At 44.9% G+C, this 16909-nt stretch overlaps 1 non-coding gene across 1 annotated transcript; it reads right to left on the reverse strand.

Moving 5' to 3' along the window:
• Positions 1 to 316: 316 nt before the first annotated feature.
• On the reverse strand, positions 317 to 389 carry TRNAP-AGG (transfer RNA proline (anticodon AGG)). The gene has a single exon. It is a non-coding gene; the product is annotated as a tRNA-Pro (tRNA).
• Between the last annotated feature and the right edge of the window lie 16520 nt (positions 390 to 16909).

The raw sequence follows: 16909 nt of genomic DNA on the forward strand, positions 1-16909 counted from the left end.
CTGGCTGAGCAGACCCGGTTCTCGTGCCCATCCCAGAATGAGCAGCACCGGGGCCGCATCGCCGAACAGGGCAGCCAGCCAGATCCACGTCGTGTGTCCACGTGGGGAGCTGGGAGTGAGAGCCCAACCTCTTCATCCTCAGGATGCAACTGTAGAAACAGCAAATAAGGGCACACAGACTAGACAGGTGCGGATCGATGTTAACCGTTAAGTGTCCCATGAAGATTCTCTGTAAATATTTCCTACATCCTTTTATGTTTTAACTTTGAGGGGAGAGGTAATTAGGTTTATTTACTTATTTAATTTATTTATTTAATGGAGGGACTGGGGATGGAATCCAGGACCTCGTGCATCCTAAGCACACGCTCTACCACTGAGCTATACCCTCCCCCCATTCTCTACATTCTTTTAGGAAGAACGCAGTCAGGAGTGTCCACAGGAAGTCTGCCACGTGGAGGGCACCCTGGCAAATCTCCAGAGGCATCTGCCAACTACTGGGGAAACACTTCAGCCACCAAATACTTACCAAGGGTCTAATTGTATCCGATTGCCGCATCGCAAATCACCCATGAGACAGCAACTTAGATAAATACGCTTGTATTAAGACAGACTCTCTGTGGGCCAGGAATCTGGGAAGGACTCCACTGCATGCCTCTGACTCGCGGTCCCCCGTGGGGCTGCAGTTAAGATGTGATGGGGGCTCCAGTCAACTCAGTCCTTGTCTGGGGCTGGAGGAGCCACGTCCGAAGTGGCCCACTCATATGGCGGTCAAGTTCAGGCTGGGTGTTACCAGGAGCCCTCTGTTCCTTACCACGTGGCCTCTTCATATGACAGGGCGGCTGGATTCCCCCAACAGGAGGGATTTACAAGAGAAAGGAAGGAGGAGTTCACAGGGGTTTTCCCGACCTAATTTCGAAGGCACACACTGTCCTTTCTCACATGTTGTGTTCATGACACATTAAAATCCAGTCCCCACTCAATGGGAGGGGAATTATTCACCTAAGAGAGGGGAGGAGTGTGGGAGGATTTGTGAACATATTTAAAAATAACTGCACGCTACCCTCTGGCCATAGATGATTTCTCTTCCCCTGCTTTGCAAAATGCTCCCCTCCCAAGACCTCCTGAAAAGCTCACCCCTTCACAGCATCAACTCAAAATCTGGGACACTGGGATCTACACCAGGTCCAGGTGTAGATAAGGTTCCTGATCCTACGGGGTTCAATGAGATCCACTAGGGAACCATATTTATCCCAGAAACAATACCCCGGATTATGGGAAACAGACAGAGATTCGGAGGTCAGTTGACTTCAGTTGCGATCCTGGCTCCGCCATCACTTGTGAGGAGCATCAGGTGAGCTCTGTGCATGGTGGGCCCGGGAGACTGCCTTTGTGTGTCACCACGTGGATGATGGTTTGCACGGACGGGGCTCCGACTGTGTGCTAGTGTTCTGTTCCCACTGCTTTGTGTGTTTTAACTTGCTTAGTCCTCATGGCACCACCATGGGGTGAATGCCATTCTGAATCCCATTTTATAGTTGGGAAAACGGGTGCACAGAGACGTAATTTGTCCCAGGTAACCCAAATGGCAAGGGGCAGAGTCGGGATTTGAATTCCAGAGTGCGTGATCTTTCTTACCCATCACGTCAGTGGAGCACGCCAATTTTCTACCAAACACAGCCCGATGCAAACACACTGCTTATTTCAAGGACACTTCTGTTTCTTTTATTTTCTGGCTTGTGTCCCCAAAATGACTGGTTTTAAGTAAGATCTGAGAGTTTAAAGTTATTGTCTGTCAGAGATGAAAATGTGTCCCTTTTTTCTACAGCACTGCAAATGAATGAATATATACTGGCTTCTGTAAGGAATTAAGGGACACACAAAGGGATACCACAAACAAGAACCTGAAATCCTTTCCTAGCCAAAAGGTACTCGTACCAATAGAGGCAGAGATGAGAGAGAGAACTCTTGATTAAATCACATCGTTCCCCAAATATGCAGGGAACTTAGTGACGCAATGGCTTTTCATTGATGTGCACCACTCAGATAATATTGTGGCTTGGCAGGTATCCTGGCGTTAGGAGCTGGAGAAAATATAAATCATGGCTGAGCTGAGAACTCCATGAGGCTGTAAAACAAGGGGGGACTTCAGATTCACACAGCTGATCCGTTAAACAAGGAAGAAATTCTCTCTTCTAGTTTTATTGTCAAGTGGGACAAGCAGCTAGCAGAAAACGATCATTTCTATTCACATCCTCTATCCATTCTGTTCTAATTGCATCTTCCAAACTGCTGTTTAGATTTAATTTGCCCACAAAGCAGCGCGACCGCTTCTGGACTCAGCTACATTGACGAGAAGCTAACACAGATTCCGACGAGCTTCTTTTTCATTCCTCTTCCACGTAGGATCGGGGTAACCTTCATAAAGATCACCTCTCCCAGAAAAATAAGTGAGTTGGCCAATAAAGTGTCTTTATGTTATTGACCTCTTCTAGAGGCAAGCTTCCCGAGCCCCGTGTGATTTTCTTTTACCAAACTGAAGCGCTGGCCCTCAAGGGCTGCCCAATAAAGACAGCTCTTGTCTTGTCCTGCCAACAGTGGTTCTTATTAACCAAGGCTTCCAGTCTTACAGTTTCCCAGTAAATATGTTACCAAGCTCAGTGTAACAAATAAATCAGATACTCCCCAACATCCTTTGCGTGTACCATTCAGTGAATATGTAGGTTACTGTCTTAACTTTTTTTTTTCTTTTTTGAGTATAGTTGTGCAAAAACACATGAGACATCTGTTTTCTGAGCTTTCTCTGTATCTGAAAACCCACTTTTGGGGACTGTGTGTTTCCAAGTCTCCTTATTGACAGCCCCATGGGGTGGTGACGATAATGCTAAGAAAAAACACAGATTTGCTAGCTACGGTTCCCTGTCCTTTTATCATAGCTGCAAGTGGAGCAGAGGGAACTGTGGTCCAGCCTATTGGGTCCGTATCGGAGATGTCGACAGTATAAACAAGATGGATAAAATAGGCGGTCGTATTAGGGCTCTCCAGAGAACTAGGACCTAAAGGGTGTATGTACAGTAGTTAAATAGAAAAGGATGTATTATCAGAGGCTGAGAAGCCCCATGATCTTCCATCTGCATGCTGGAGACACAGAGATGCTGGTGGGGTAGCTCGAATCCAAACCCAGAGGCCTGAGAATTAGGGGAGCCGGTGGTGTAAGTTCCTGTCCCAGTCTGAACGCCCACAAACCAGGAGTGCTGCTGCCTGAGGGCAGGTGAAGATGGATGTCCCAGCTCAAGCAGAGAGAGAATCAGTTCTCCTCTCTTCTGCCCTTGGGTTCTATTCAGGCCCTCAACGGATTGGGTGAGGCCCACCCTCATTGGTGAGAGAGATCTTCTTTATTCAGTTGTTAATCTCTTCCAGCTCAGATGTTAATCTCTTCCAGAAACACCCTTGCAGACACACCAAGAAATAATGTTTCACCAGCTCTCTGGGTATCCCTTAGCCCCACAAAATCAGTCCAGAAAATTAACCATCACAGCAGTATATTAAAAATATAGTGCAGGTATGGGCACTTGTGAGCCTGTGACCCAGTAGAAGAACCAGAACAACCCCAAAATCATTGGAGCCAGCTGTGGGCTCCTCCGGGATGCCATCTGTGGCTTTCCATTGAGGGGTAACCTCCACCCTGAATTTCTCCTGTTCCTATACTTGTTAAAAAAAATTGTGGTTGATTTACAATGTTATATGTCAGGTGTGCAGCAAGATGGTTCTACCATTCCTAGAATTTTCCCCTGTAGTTGCCTAGACCTTATAATTCTCCTTTATCCCCAACAGACATAGAGGAAATGTAGCATTTTATTTAGTGTTGCTTAGTTTTGAACTCTACTAAATCACATTTCAGTGATTAAATCATACCCTATCTCGTCTTAAAAATACCTATTAAAGAGTCTGACATATGGTAAGTCGTTCTCAGTGTTCAGCACCATCATTACGTCTGCACACTGTTCTCAGATGGATGTGTTCATTTGGAAAGGGCTGGTAGAAAAGGCAGCAGGTCAGGGTGTCCAGAGAGGCTGCTTCATCTCCTCCTTTGCTACTTTGATGCTACCTGCCATGAGCAAGACACTCGGCACCTCTGGCTTCTGTTTACTCTTCTGCCAGAAAGTGGTGGTAGTATCCGGCCCATTCTTCTGGCCCCTGACCATCTTTAGAACTTTGAAGAGGATCCATCTCTCCCTGTAACAATATATGCTGTTGTGTAATGGCAAAAAAGAGACCATGACAGTCATACATCAGCATCACATCCCTATCTCAGAGAGCAGGGGCCACGCCCAACACTTTTTGTATTGCCTGTAGTAAAGTCCTAGCTCCATATTATATATGAAATCCAAATGAAAATGCATCAACTTCCTTATTAACAATCATTTGTGGAGAAAGCCCCCCTCCCCCGCGCCCGCCCCATTTTTCCTACTGCTCTTCCTCGCACCCCTAACTCAGAACAGGAGAGGACAGAGACTCAAATTCGTTGACTATCTTCCAGGTGCTTGGCACACCCAGAATGTCCCCTAGGCGGGTTGCTTTGTGGGAAAGTCATATGAGCTCTTTATAATGAAAACCTGTCTCCTGTTTAATGGGCAGGGCGCTGCAGCCTCAGAGAAGTTCAGTGTCAGATGGAAATGGGTCTCGGTTTCGGGTTGACCTTACTCCGGGGTATGCGTTCTGTTGGGTGTGTGATGCTGGCCACGACGTGGTCCATAACGTTTAGGAAAGATCTAGTAATGGATCTCAAGACTTTTCATTGGAGCTAGGGGTGACTCTGTGATACGAAGGTGGTGGGAAGGACCCAGCAAGCGTGGCTGAACGGCAGTTTTACAGCGAAGGCTGAAGGACTGTGGGACACTGTGTGCCATTAGAGCCGGTTAATCCCAGCTCTAGAAGGAGAATTAGATTTCCTGGGAGAGACCAGGGAAGAGCAGACAAACACAGTGGACCACCCCAACCCAGAGTTACTCTCTTCATAGAGCAATTGTGTTTTACTGTTTTGCTGAAACGAAACACACGGAAAGCCTTTCCTTTCCTCGCTAAAGAAGACAGCCCTTTCGTTTGTATCTGTGGGAATCGACTTGAAATCTACACTGTTCCCTGGTTCACTAGAAAGTCAAGTAATTGGTGATTTGCACCCAATCTGTAGACCTTCAGTGACCGATAACCCCTCAGACAACACGGAGCCCGCAGATTGCAGAAGAGTAGATGTCCACTCTAATCAAAGAATGTGGTATTTGAAGTTAAATCAATAGGCCCACCTTTCTAGGCTGAATAAAACATTAATCCCTAATAGAGTTATATCAGAAAGTCAATTCTAATGGTCCCTGTAGTTCAAAGATTTAACTCTAAAGATAGGGCTGTAATGATTACAAGAAGAGGAACAAAATAAGGGGATGAAAGAAACGCATTTGACACTTGCTCCAGTGTAGACAGTGTGCAAATGAAAATCAGTTTACTTGAAGCAAAATCTTCCCCCTTTGTAGCATAGACACCCGGAGGTGCCAACATTTATTCCTTACAATGTTGATTCTCCTCGCTAGAAAGAACGGAGCATTCAACCTTAGGGCATGACCTTCAGAATTAGAAGTAAACGTGAATTAATCAGTTTCCTAGTAATAAGTGGAGGTCCATTTAAACCACCTCCCAAAACAAAATGGGCAAGGAGGAATTTACTCTCAAAGCCATTAGAAAATCAAGTGGTCTTCCTAAGGAGAGTTACAAGAAAATGACCCATGCCAAGATACTTTCTGGGGTTTTGTTGATGTTTTTTGTGCCAATTTTCATTTTCCCAGATGAATTTTTCCACAAGGAAGTGACTGAAGCCAAATGGAGACCTGGCTCATATTTGTAGAGCCATATAAAAAAATTTTTTTTTGTTGTTTTTCTTACCAGTGTCAGTTCACAGCTTCTTAAAGAGTAGCTCTCACCTGCTTAGGTTACCAGCCTGAGCCCTGGGTCAGTGGCTGCGGTGTGGGAAGAGGAGGGCTGACTGAGGGGCTGGTGGCTGGTTGGTCCTTCTTGGGTCATGTGTCCACTGCTGTGTATGGTGGCTCAGGGCCAGAAGAAAGTGGAAGCATTGGGGTCACAAAAGATGAGAGCCCTTCTGAGAAGGTTTTTGGTTCAGAAAAACAAGTCGAAGACTTTAAGCTGTTTCCAAACTTAGTCAAACGATCTGGGGAATCTGGACCATATCAGATGTTACTCTAAGTTACCGGGACCTTCTCTGGGAATTTAGATGGGGAAGAAAAGTAAACATAGAACAGATTTTACTAAACTATTTTGATGACTTGGGAAAAGTGGAATTTGGTCTTGGTGGTTATAGGAGAGTTAACTAAGTAGGGAGTGGGAAAAAAAAAAAAAGCCACCTCTCCTCTAGAAGGACCGGCTTTAATGGAACATGCCTCCCTGGCAGAGATGCACAGATTACAGAGGTGGTGATTAAAGGAAATGAGATTGGAAGGACATATAGAGATAAATTGTGATGGTCACTCCAGCCAATGCAAGGGATTTGGGCTGCATTTTGTCACCACCAGAGAAGCACTGGTATATTTTAATTGGGAGAGAATTCTGAGAAAATCCCTGAAAACAAATGAAATTTTGGCAGAAGAGAAAACAACTTTGGACTGGAGAAGAGAAAGAATCCTTGAAAAGTTTCTTCTATCTTAAGAAGGAAAAATCCACTGGGCCCTGTAATGGGGGAGGGACTGAAAATTATTTATGAGATAATTAGGTCCAAAGGTTCAAAACCCAGCACAGAGGGGACCGTCTGGTCATCACGGGTCCACGCTTCCCTTTACCTGTACCATGGCCATCGAGGGACACCTGCCTCTGTGCACACCTCCTGCCCAGTCTCTCTTCATCCCACAGTCAAGAATCACAGTCTGAGATTCGGCTCTGCTGACAGCGGAGCAATTTATTCTTCCACAGTCTCATATGCCCGCAGAAGACAGGGGACTCCAGGATCAGAGACAAAGGACTATGAGCCACAACATACTTCGTACTTACAGCAGTTCCCTTCCCTGCCCCCCACATCCCCACCGCAGCTCCCACAAGGGTGATGCAGAAAGACCCCTGTCTACACCAAGAAGCAAAACTCTTCCCTCCTGCAATGTTTCTCTCGTCCACTCCAGACAAAGCTTAACATTATACTCGCTAGCAAGGGAGAGATACTTAAAGGGCCCAGATCCACGTTTGCCCTGCAGGTGATCAAGGGTGAATTTGGTGATGAAAGAAAATGAATGGACAGCTAGCACACTCCTCCAACGGCCCTCTGGTGGTCAAATGAAATAGTCAGTGTCTCTAAAGTGAGGTGACATGGTCTTAGAGGACGCTGAGATCAACGTTCTAAAAATGACACTTGGGGAATTGTCTCAGGACAGACATTCACTGACGAGTGCTTAAGCCTTTGGTTAAAACCAATAAAGCTGACTTCAAGGAAATTCTTTTTTTTTTCATTATAATTAAATTTTATTTTTTCTGTTCTCTATGATTTTATTTTTAACATTTTTTATTGAAGTGTAGTCAGTTTACAATGTTGTGTCAATTTCTGGTGCACAGCACAGTGCTTTGGTCATATAGGAACATAATATATTCATTTTCATATTCTTTTTAACCATAAGTTACTACAAGGTATTGAATATGGTTCCCTGTGCTAGACAGTATAAACTTGTTGTTTTATTTTATATATAGTAGTTAGTATGTGGAAATCTCGAACTCCCAATTTATCCCCCACCCCGTTCCCCCTCTGGTAACCATCAGTTTGTTTTCCATGTCTGTGAGTCTATTTCTGTTTTGTAAATAAATTCGTTTGTCTTTTTTTTTTTTTTTTTTTTTTTTTTAGATTCCACATATAAGTGATACCATGTGGTATTTTTCTTTGTCTTTCTGGCTTACTTCACTTAGGATGACATCCGCCAGGTCATTTATAAGGAAATTCTTATAAAGCAGCGAGCGAGTAACATTAAACGTGGCGCAAGGGTGCGGGAAATTTCTTGAACAGAGAACACTGACGGCTCGGGGTTAGGGCTCGCCGCCGCGGTTACATGAGCTCCTCTTAAAAAGTGATAGGCCATGTCAAGGATGATGTTTTCCTTCTATTTTAATGATAATTATTATTAAGACAAGGGAGAGATTAAAAAAGAAACAAAGCAGCAGAGATCTCAGCACCAGAGAGCCAACTCAGGCTTCAGGCGTGAAGTGAGCTTCTTTTGCCTCTGTTTGGAAGAGCAAACTGTGCCCTTGTTGGACAAACGGAGTGGAGTTCGGATGGGCACACAGAGTTTCTACACACGAAATCCAGGCAAAGAGCCAGAGCCCACTGTCCTGAGAGAGCTCCGTGTCTGGGTGTTCTGCAGGCCCTCCTGGGGCCCGAAGGCGCCCAGCCTCTCTGCCTAGCCGTGCCGTTTAACCGGGCAACAGCCCTCGTCATGGGCGGCGGTGCTGCAGACTTGTTCCGAGGAGGGTACTAGGGACCATTAAGCGTGGGTGTCCATGTATTTAAAAAATGATTGCCATGATCTTGGATTGCACTTCTCTGCGATAAAGGGGAGAATCAATAGCCAATTCCACCTGCAAAGGAATAAAAGGGGATTATGCAGGCTGCAGTCTTGTTAAACTGCCACGCACAGGGCGTTAGTGGCTGGCATTTAGGGTGTAAGAACTGGGTGTCGTTCCAGCTGTTGGAGCTGTCTTCACGGTGCTCACTAAGGAGATGCTGTATTCCCGGGTCTTCTGTTTAATCATCCACAAAATAATATCCTCAACGCAATGGCATCTTCAGAATGATTGACAGATCAATCATCCAATGATGCGCCTTCAAGAACAAATCACTTCAACCATTATTTCCTCTAGCTTGGTGCCTGTGCCACTGAAGGTTTATAACATGGCTTTTAGTGGTAAAGGGACAAACTCGCTTATTTTTTGTTATTTAATACTCATATTTATCTGAATATGGGTCGGAAATTGACATAAGCATAACATGAAAACAGTGACTGATGGACGTTCGTGCTTGAATTATAGGTTTGTGGCTGGGGTGCCCAAGGATGTAAAACTCTGGCAGGTTGCCTTCTGCCGCAGCGGTTGGAAGGATGGAGACATTGGATCACACAAATCACCAATAGAGTTTCTCACTTTCTAAATTTAAAGCACCGTGCTATGCTGTGTTCTTTTCAGAGGCACTTAAAAAAAATCATAAGTAACTTCCAGAATGCTGACATGGCAGAAATTGTGAAAGGACCACATAAGTAACTGAAGTTTGACCCAAGAGATGCCACTGAATCAAATGTTTGTGTAGTCGAAGGACATTGCTTCATTTCTCTGCTCATTCCTTCCTCTAGACAACTTATTGTCTAGATGCTGGAGGTACACGCAGGTAATTAAGACGTATTTTATGACCCTGAATGGCTCACAGTGTATGAAAGGAGACATAATACAGTTTGGAAAACTCTCCTGTAAACATGGCACAGAGTTTAGTGGGAACGTAGCAAAGTGGAGATCAGATATCTAGGAAAGGTATACAAAGGTCTGGTATTTGAGCTGAACGTTGAATTTGAGTGGAGCTCACCTGGCAAGTGAGCAAGAAAGGATGGCATGTTAGACAGGAGTCCTCATATCCACGGTTTGGAGAATGGAGGAACAAAAGTGGGTGGCAAACCTCTTCTCATACACGTGTGTGGGGAAGGTGAGGTCGTATAAGACACATACTGGGGGAGAGGGATTGGCAGTGTGCCATGCTGTTGCCAACTAAAAGTTGGCACCTGCCATTTGCCTCTGTGAGGGTTATATCATGAGCCACTGCAGCCACTGACCTTCAGCACACCCTGAACAGAGTTCAAGTTGGAAGTCAGCAGTGGGGCACTCTGTGCTCTGGGAAAAACTGGCAGAACAGGCCTGCAGATAGTTAGATATTTTCAGAAGATTTGATGAGCCCAAATTCTTGCATCTCCTCATATCTCGAAAAGTGCTAACATCATTACTGGAGACATCTTCTCCTCGTGACTAGTGGCAACCTTCTGCAAAAATGTGTGCTTGATTGCATGTAGCAACCCCCCCCCAACCAAAATCACACGTATGTACTGACCTCCCCCTTACTTCCTTGGAGCAGTGCCTTAGAGCTCCCTGAAATGCTGTCTCCTGGGCTATAGTCCTCGTTTTGCCCCCCAAAAAACTTAACTCACAACTCTCATGTTGTGCTTTTTAAAAAAAATTTTCAATCAACACTATAAATGTAAATAGGGTCGTCAAAAGCTTTGAGATACATGTTGGAATTTGGACTTTATTTATGAGCCCAGAATGGTAGCGAGAAGACATGCACTTCGCCACTACCTCACCTGTGCTCGTGGCAGACATCACTAATCGACCCCAGCACTGCTTCCTGCTAGAGCCGGTTCTGTCTGAAGACAGAACTCTGTCCAGCTGCCACTACTGGTTGATTTAAAGTGGCAGGTGAGATGCAGCCTAGTTCCTATTCCTGGCGGAGACCGTTGAGCTAGAAAGAGCTTTCAATGAGGACTGGAGCACGGTGCAAAATGAAGCCCACCACAATCTGTGCCCCAGAGTTCTATATACTTAAAACAATCAAATACAGGGATGAAAATCAGAACGTCCTCACTTCAGTGCCTTTCCAGTGGAGTCAGAGTCACACGACAGGTAATGTTTGGCCAGTGGTTGAAATGTGGTGACCCTGGAGGCAAATACAGCTCAAGATTTGAGTTGTTTGCTTAAAAAAAAAAAGTTTAATCACATACTGATGATTAAAAAAATAGGAAATTATACACTTCTTGTTTTTCTTGAAAAATGTGAAAATTCACAGACGCTGCGTCGGCATTCCCAGCTGGAGGTAATCATGGCCGTCTGATCAGCTGCTGCCCCTTGGACGGGAGTATGTTCACCCCCATTTGCCACAGTTGACGTTCCCTGTTACTGACACCAGACCTACATACTTCACTAATCCGAACTACCTGCCTGAACCCTGGAGGGATTTTAAAATTTTGATTCTTGCTTATCTGTCTTAACACTATCTCATGAAATAGTGCTTGAAAGGGGGTCTTGAAAAATTACAGACAAATGGCATTTTGTAAATGAATTCTGAATTCTGTTACAGATGCGTTAGATAAAATGGAGATGTTTGGGTTTGGGGTTTGGTTTGGTTTTACTTTTTTTTTTTTTTTCCTTCTCAGGCAAATTTAGATTTTCCCATATCAGAACTTTTCAAATTAAGAAACTCTTAAATTTTGTTAAGGGGGTTCACTCCTCAGGCTGCGCTGAACAAGAACGTTTACAGCCAGGGAGTTTTAACCAATCCTTCTAGTAATAGACACCGTTGAACATGGCATCTTCCACTAAGGCTTCCATTTCCTATGCATAAAATGAGCCTTAAGATTTCCAAAGCTGGCTCTGATCCTATAATTAAAATTGGATGAAATTAAAATGCCTCGAGATGTTGGTCAAAAGGTACAAACTTCTAGTTACAAGATGGGTAAGTTCTGGGGATGTAATTTACAGCACGGCCACTGTAGTTAACAACCCCGTCTTGTACGTCTGAAATTTGCTGCGAGTAGATGGTGAATGGTCTCACCACACACGTGCACCGTGTGAGATGACGGATGTGTCAGAGAGCTTGATCGTGGTGATCACTTCACAACGGCCACATATATCAAATCATCACGCTGCTCATTTCAAATATACACACTTTTATTGGTCAGCTACACCTCAATAAAACTGGAAAAAACGTCCTGAGTGGGGAATTGTGGGGGGAGGGAAGTAAACAGACATGGGACCTATAGAGGCGGACAAGCATGAGAAACCGTTCAAGTGAAGTAACGCAGACAGTGTTAGTGTGGGCGGGAGGAAGGGGAACGTTCTAGAAATAGATGGTGAAACCTGGAAAAGGGGAAGATGAGAGCAGAGCTCCTGGATACGTCTTATCTCTGTGTTTTCCTTCAATTCGGAGCTTGTCTTCCTGGCTGCTGGCGAGCTGGAGCCCGGAGTCCTGGCGTCGGGAGAAGGCCTCATCGCCCGGACGGCCTCCAGCCCTGGCCCCGGGGAGGGGGAGAGGTTGCCCACAGGGGTGTCCACTGTCTCCCCCAGGACCTGAACCATTGTCAGCATCACACGCTTTTAACTTGACAAGGAAAGAGTCAGCTCTGCTGCCTTGAGTCCTTAGGGAAACCCCTGCTGTCATTTCCACTTTACAATCCTGGGCCCAGTCATGAGGATTTAAATCCTTCAAACATGCGTCGAAAAGGCACCCCTGGCTCTGTGAGTGCGACCTTTTCAGTGTCGCAGGATTTAGGCGCTTGGCCATTTGTCTTCTTACCGACCATCAAAGGGAGGGATGGGAGAGTCAGGAGGGCTGTTCGGGGGGTGGCGGGCAGGAAAGGGTCACGATGCCTCGCTGCCACCCACCAGCCACTGGTGTATCAGGGCCCCGAGCAGGTTTTACTGAGGGTACGTCGTCTCCTGAAAACTTGTGTAACTGCGAATCTAGGGAAAGGTGCCCCTCCCGGGCTCCCGGGCTGCGCCGTCGACCTTGGGGTTTGACACCATTCATTCAATTTTTTTCTCTAAGAAGGAATTGAACCCTCTCTTGGGTAGCCTCTGATAATATGCTTAGAAGACACTGGATCTCCTAATAATTAGTTAAAAAAAAAAACCACTCATCTGAGACATGATTAAAACGCTTTACGTATTTAATATACACACCCAGATAAGGTTGCAGATCAGTAACAACCATCACCGCAATCTGCGCCATCCACACGTCCGTCACCCGCAAAGCCTTCTCCCACCCTCTGCATCATTGTCGTCGTACTGTTTTTGGTGATGAAAACACTCAGGGAATCCAAGAGCCTCCTGATTCAATCACCACCCATCTCAGGGCTGTAAAAAAAATCAGCTTAACAAGGCTTTTCTTGTCTTGACGCGACTCATTTGGCTGGTGGGGGGATGCAATTTCTTCAATGTTGTTTATCTCTATGTAGTTGACCTTCGAACAACACGGGTTTGAACTGCACAGTTCATTTGTACGTGGCTTTTTTCAGTAGTAAATACTACAGTCCCACACGATGCAAGATTGATTGAATCCCTGGATGCAGAACCTTGGACACAGAGAAACCAAACTGTGTACCAGGAGGGCTGGCTGCAAGTCACACATGGACTTACGGCTGCAGGGGGGGTCAGCACCCCTCACCCCCGAGACGTTCAGGAGTCAACTGTAATAGAAATTGGGTCCTTTAAAAAATCTCAGGAAACTTCAGCCAGTTTTGATGGCCGTACCCGAACTACTCCTGTCCTTATATTAATTTACTATCTTCTCTAATTCTTCCCATCTTTATCATGAATGCCTGGTAGAGAAGGGGCAGACGCTAACCTTCCTCGGTGCCTGGTCCCTTATTCCAGGTCTGGGTGACCCAGGATGGAGCAAAGATCACAAAACATTACGCGTCCAGGAGCGAGGGCGGAGCACGTGTAAGTGAAAAGAGTCACTCTGCTTTGCTTTATTTTTGCCTATGACACTCAGAGAGACCTGTTACTTGTTTTTTATGAAGCACTATGTCAACCCTACTGTTTTCCTTCTGAAACACATCCCTGTAGGGTTACCTGTGGCTTCCCCACGCTCAAGGGAGGTGTGGACCCGGATGATAAATAACCACCGACAGTCAGCTCGGCGGTGAAGCCCCAACAGGACCTCATGTTAAAACAGAGACAGTTACGAGTTCCAGCCAAGCAGAGCGGCGCGGGGTCGCTGGTTTAGTTTCCAATTAGTCTGCATTTTCAACAGAGCCTAACGTTTTGAATGCCTAAGTGAAAGGAGCCAATTTAAAGATATTTCCTCAAATACTTTCGAACTGCTCTGTATAAATACAGTGAAATATTGGGCAAGATGCATCCGTGAACCCACGCATTGACAACTCCTGGTGTAGACAAATGACTGAACCTCATATCACTCAATATCTATGCGTTTGTGTTTGTGGAAGCTTGCGGTTCAGAATTTCATTTGGGACAGATGTCCAGTTCCTTTTTTCTTAGCTTACAATGTATCTGTATTTATCTGACATATAAAAGCCATATATTAAAGACTACATTTAAGGATACCTTAGAGGCATATATATGCATATTTCTTTGTACATGTAATACATGTGGTCATGTATTGTTTTAACATAGAATTTGGGGCATGTTTGGTTCTCAAGAACACAGGCTGATTGGGCAGTTTAATTAGGATTGGTGAGAATCAAAATGAAAAGTGCATGACTTGTTATTCAAAATAGATTTTATACCCTTGGCTGATTTTTTTTTTCATTAGTCTGTATCCCTGCCTCATTTATTTATTTTTAAAAAAATATTTAATTTATTTTATTATTCTATTACTTAATTCTTTTATTTGGAGGGGGGCGGTAATTAGGTTTGTTTATATCTAGAGGAGGTACTGGGGATTGAACCCAGGACCTCGTGCATGCTAAGCACGCACTCCACCGCAGAGCTATACCCTCCCTCTCATTTATTTAACTTATTTATGGCCTGTCTCCACTGGAATTTAAGCCCCGTGAGGGTAGAAGATTTTCTCTGTATCATTCACATACATCCCCGATACCCAGAATAGGACCCGTCACAATATTGTAACTCATTAAATAATTACTGAATATTTGAACGAAAAGGTGAGCTGCGTTTTTGGAGACGGTTTGTTAGAAAGTCTGGAAGGATAACCACAGCTCCCTGGTACGTGGCCACATATCAGCTTGGCCTGTTTGGTTCACGTCTTTGTCCCAGTGTGATTCCTAGTGGCCCTTCCCCAAGCCCCTGCCCACGGGGGCGGCAGACCAGGGTGGGCGTGGGCGGGCACCCGCTCCAAGCGCCTTTCCGGGGCTTACCTTTCCCAGGCCTCCTTCGTGTAGGCGTGGCCGCCTGCGTGTAGGCGTGGCCGGCTGCGGGTGGGTGTGACCAGCTGCGTGTAGGCGTGGCCACGTGCATCAGCCTTGTCCGTGACACCAGCGAGAACACGGTCCGTGCCACTTCGGGGCCACGGCTTTTAGGGGTGCTCAGCCCCCCTGTGCCCCGCCACGATGCGGAGCTTTCTGAGGCTGCTATAACCAAATGCTGCAGACTGGGCGGCTTGAACAGCAGGCATTTATTTCGCACGGTTTTGAAGGCTTGGACGTCCAAGACTGAGATTCTGTCGGATTTAATTTCCAGTAAGATTTCTCTTCCTGGGTTAGAGACAGCTGCCTTCTCTGTGTGTCTTTACACGGAAGAGAGAGAGAGAGAGAGAGCTCTTGTGTCTCTTCTTACAAGGACACTAATCCTATCAAATCAAGGTGCCACCCTCATGACCTCATTTAATCTTAATTAGTTCCTTACTCCAAATGCAGTCACGTTGAGAGTTATGGCTTCAACAGATGGGTTTGGTGGGTGGAGAGGCCATTCAGTCCATAACACCCATGTTCTCTGTGGCCCCCAACAGAAACTGAACAGCCAAGGATGGGGGTGACTCTCAGAGAGAAGACTGGGCTCTGAGGCTCCTTCCCGGGGCCCAGATCTTTGTGGGAGGCAGCCAGCCCTCAGGAGCCCAGGTCTCAAGGAAGCAGCGTCCACAGAGGATAACAGTCATCTGGGCTTGGGGTTCAGATGGGTCTGACTCTGCTGTATTAACGTGGAGGGAAGCCTCAGAGTGTGCTGAGGATCATGGTCTCAGAGCCAGACATAGCCAATGACTGCAAGTTTTACAGAAGAAAATTATTAATTTCTCCAAGACTGGGTGATCTTATATAAAATGTGAATCATAATAGTACCTGCTCATTGGTTTGCTGCAACGTCTGAATGAAACGATGCGTGTTGAGCATCCATTCATTCTCCACCCTCCTGTTCTTCCTGATCTGTAAGATTCCTTCTCAGCTACCCCACCTGTCAACAGGAACCAACATTTGTTATCAGATTGGAAGTGCGGGCTGTGGAGTCACACGGGGTTTGGCACTTAAGAGTCGTGTGGCCTTGGACAAGCTACTTAACCTCTGTGTTCCTCAAACTGGGGGTGATCATTCCACACAGAGTTGTTCTGAAAATTGAGTGTCATCCTGTGTATAACACACATAAAGCAATGCCTGGTGCATGACAGGCATATGATAAATTACACGTTTTTGTTGTATTTTATTTTTTAAAAAAATTTATTGAAATGTAATTGACTTACAATGTTAGTTTCAGGTGTAGCAAAGTGATTCAGTTATACATATACACACAGGTGTATTTTCTTTTCAGATTCTTTTCCAATTATATGTTATTACAAGAAATTGAATATAGTTCCCTGTGCTGTACAGTAGGTCCTTGTTGTTTATCTATTTTATGTTTAGTAATGAATGTGTGTCTGTTAATCCTCAGTTCCTAATTTATCCCTCCCCACCCTTCCCCCTTTGATAACCATAGTTTATTTTCTATGTCTGTGAGTCGATTTCTGGTTTGTAAATAAAATTTGTATCATTTTATAGATTCCACATATAAGTGATACCATATGATATTGGTCTTTCTCTGTCTGACTTACTTCACTTAATATGATCATCTCTAAGTCCATCTGTCTTGCTACACGTGGTGTTATTTCATTCTTTTTTATGGCTGAGTAATATTCCACTGTGTGTGTGTATAGTATATATATACTACATTTTCTTTATCTTTCTTTTTATTAAAGTCTAGTTGATTTACAATGTTGTGTTAGTTCCTGGTGTACAACATAGTGATTCATATATATATATGTGTATATATATATATATATACACACATATTCTTTTTCATATTCTTTATCATTATAGGTTATTACAAAATATTGAATATAGTTCCCTGTGCTAAACAGTACTTTCAAATTGATTGAAACATTTCTCACCCTGGG

This window comes from Camelus dromedarius, chromosome 31 (genome assembly GCF_036321535.1).
Source record: "Camelus dromedarius isolate mCamDro1 chromosome 31, mCamDro1.pat, whole genome shotgun sequence".
NCBI lineage: Eukaryota > Metazoa > Chordata > Mammalia > Artiodactyla > Camelidae > Camelus > Camelus dromedarius.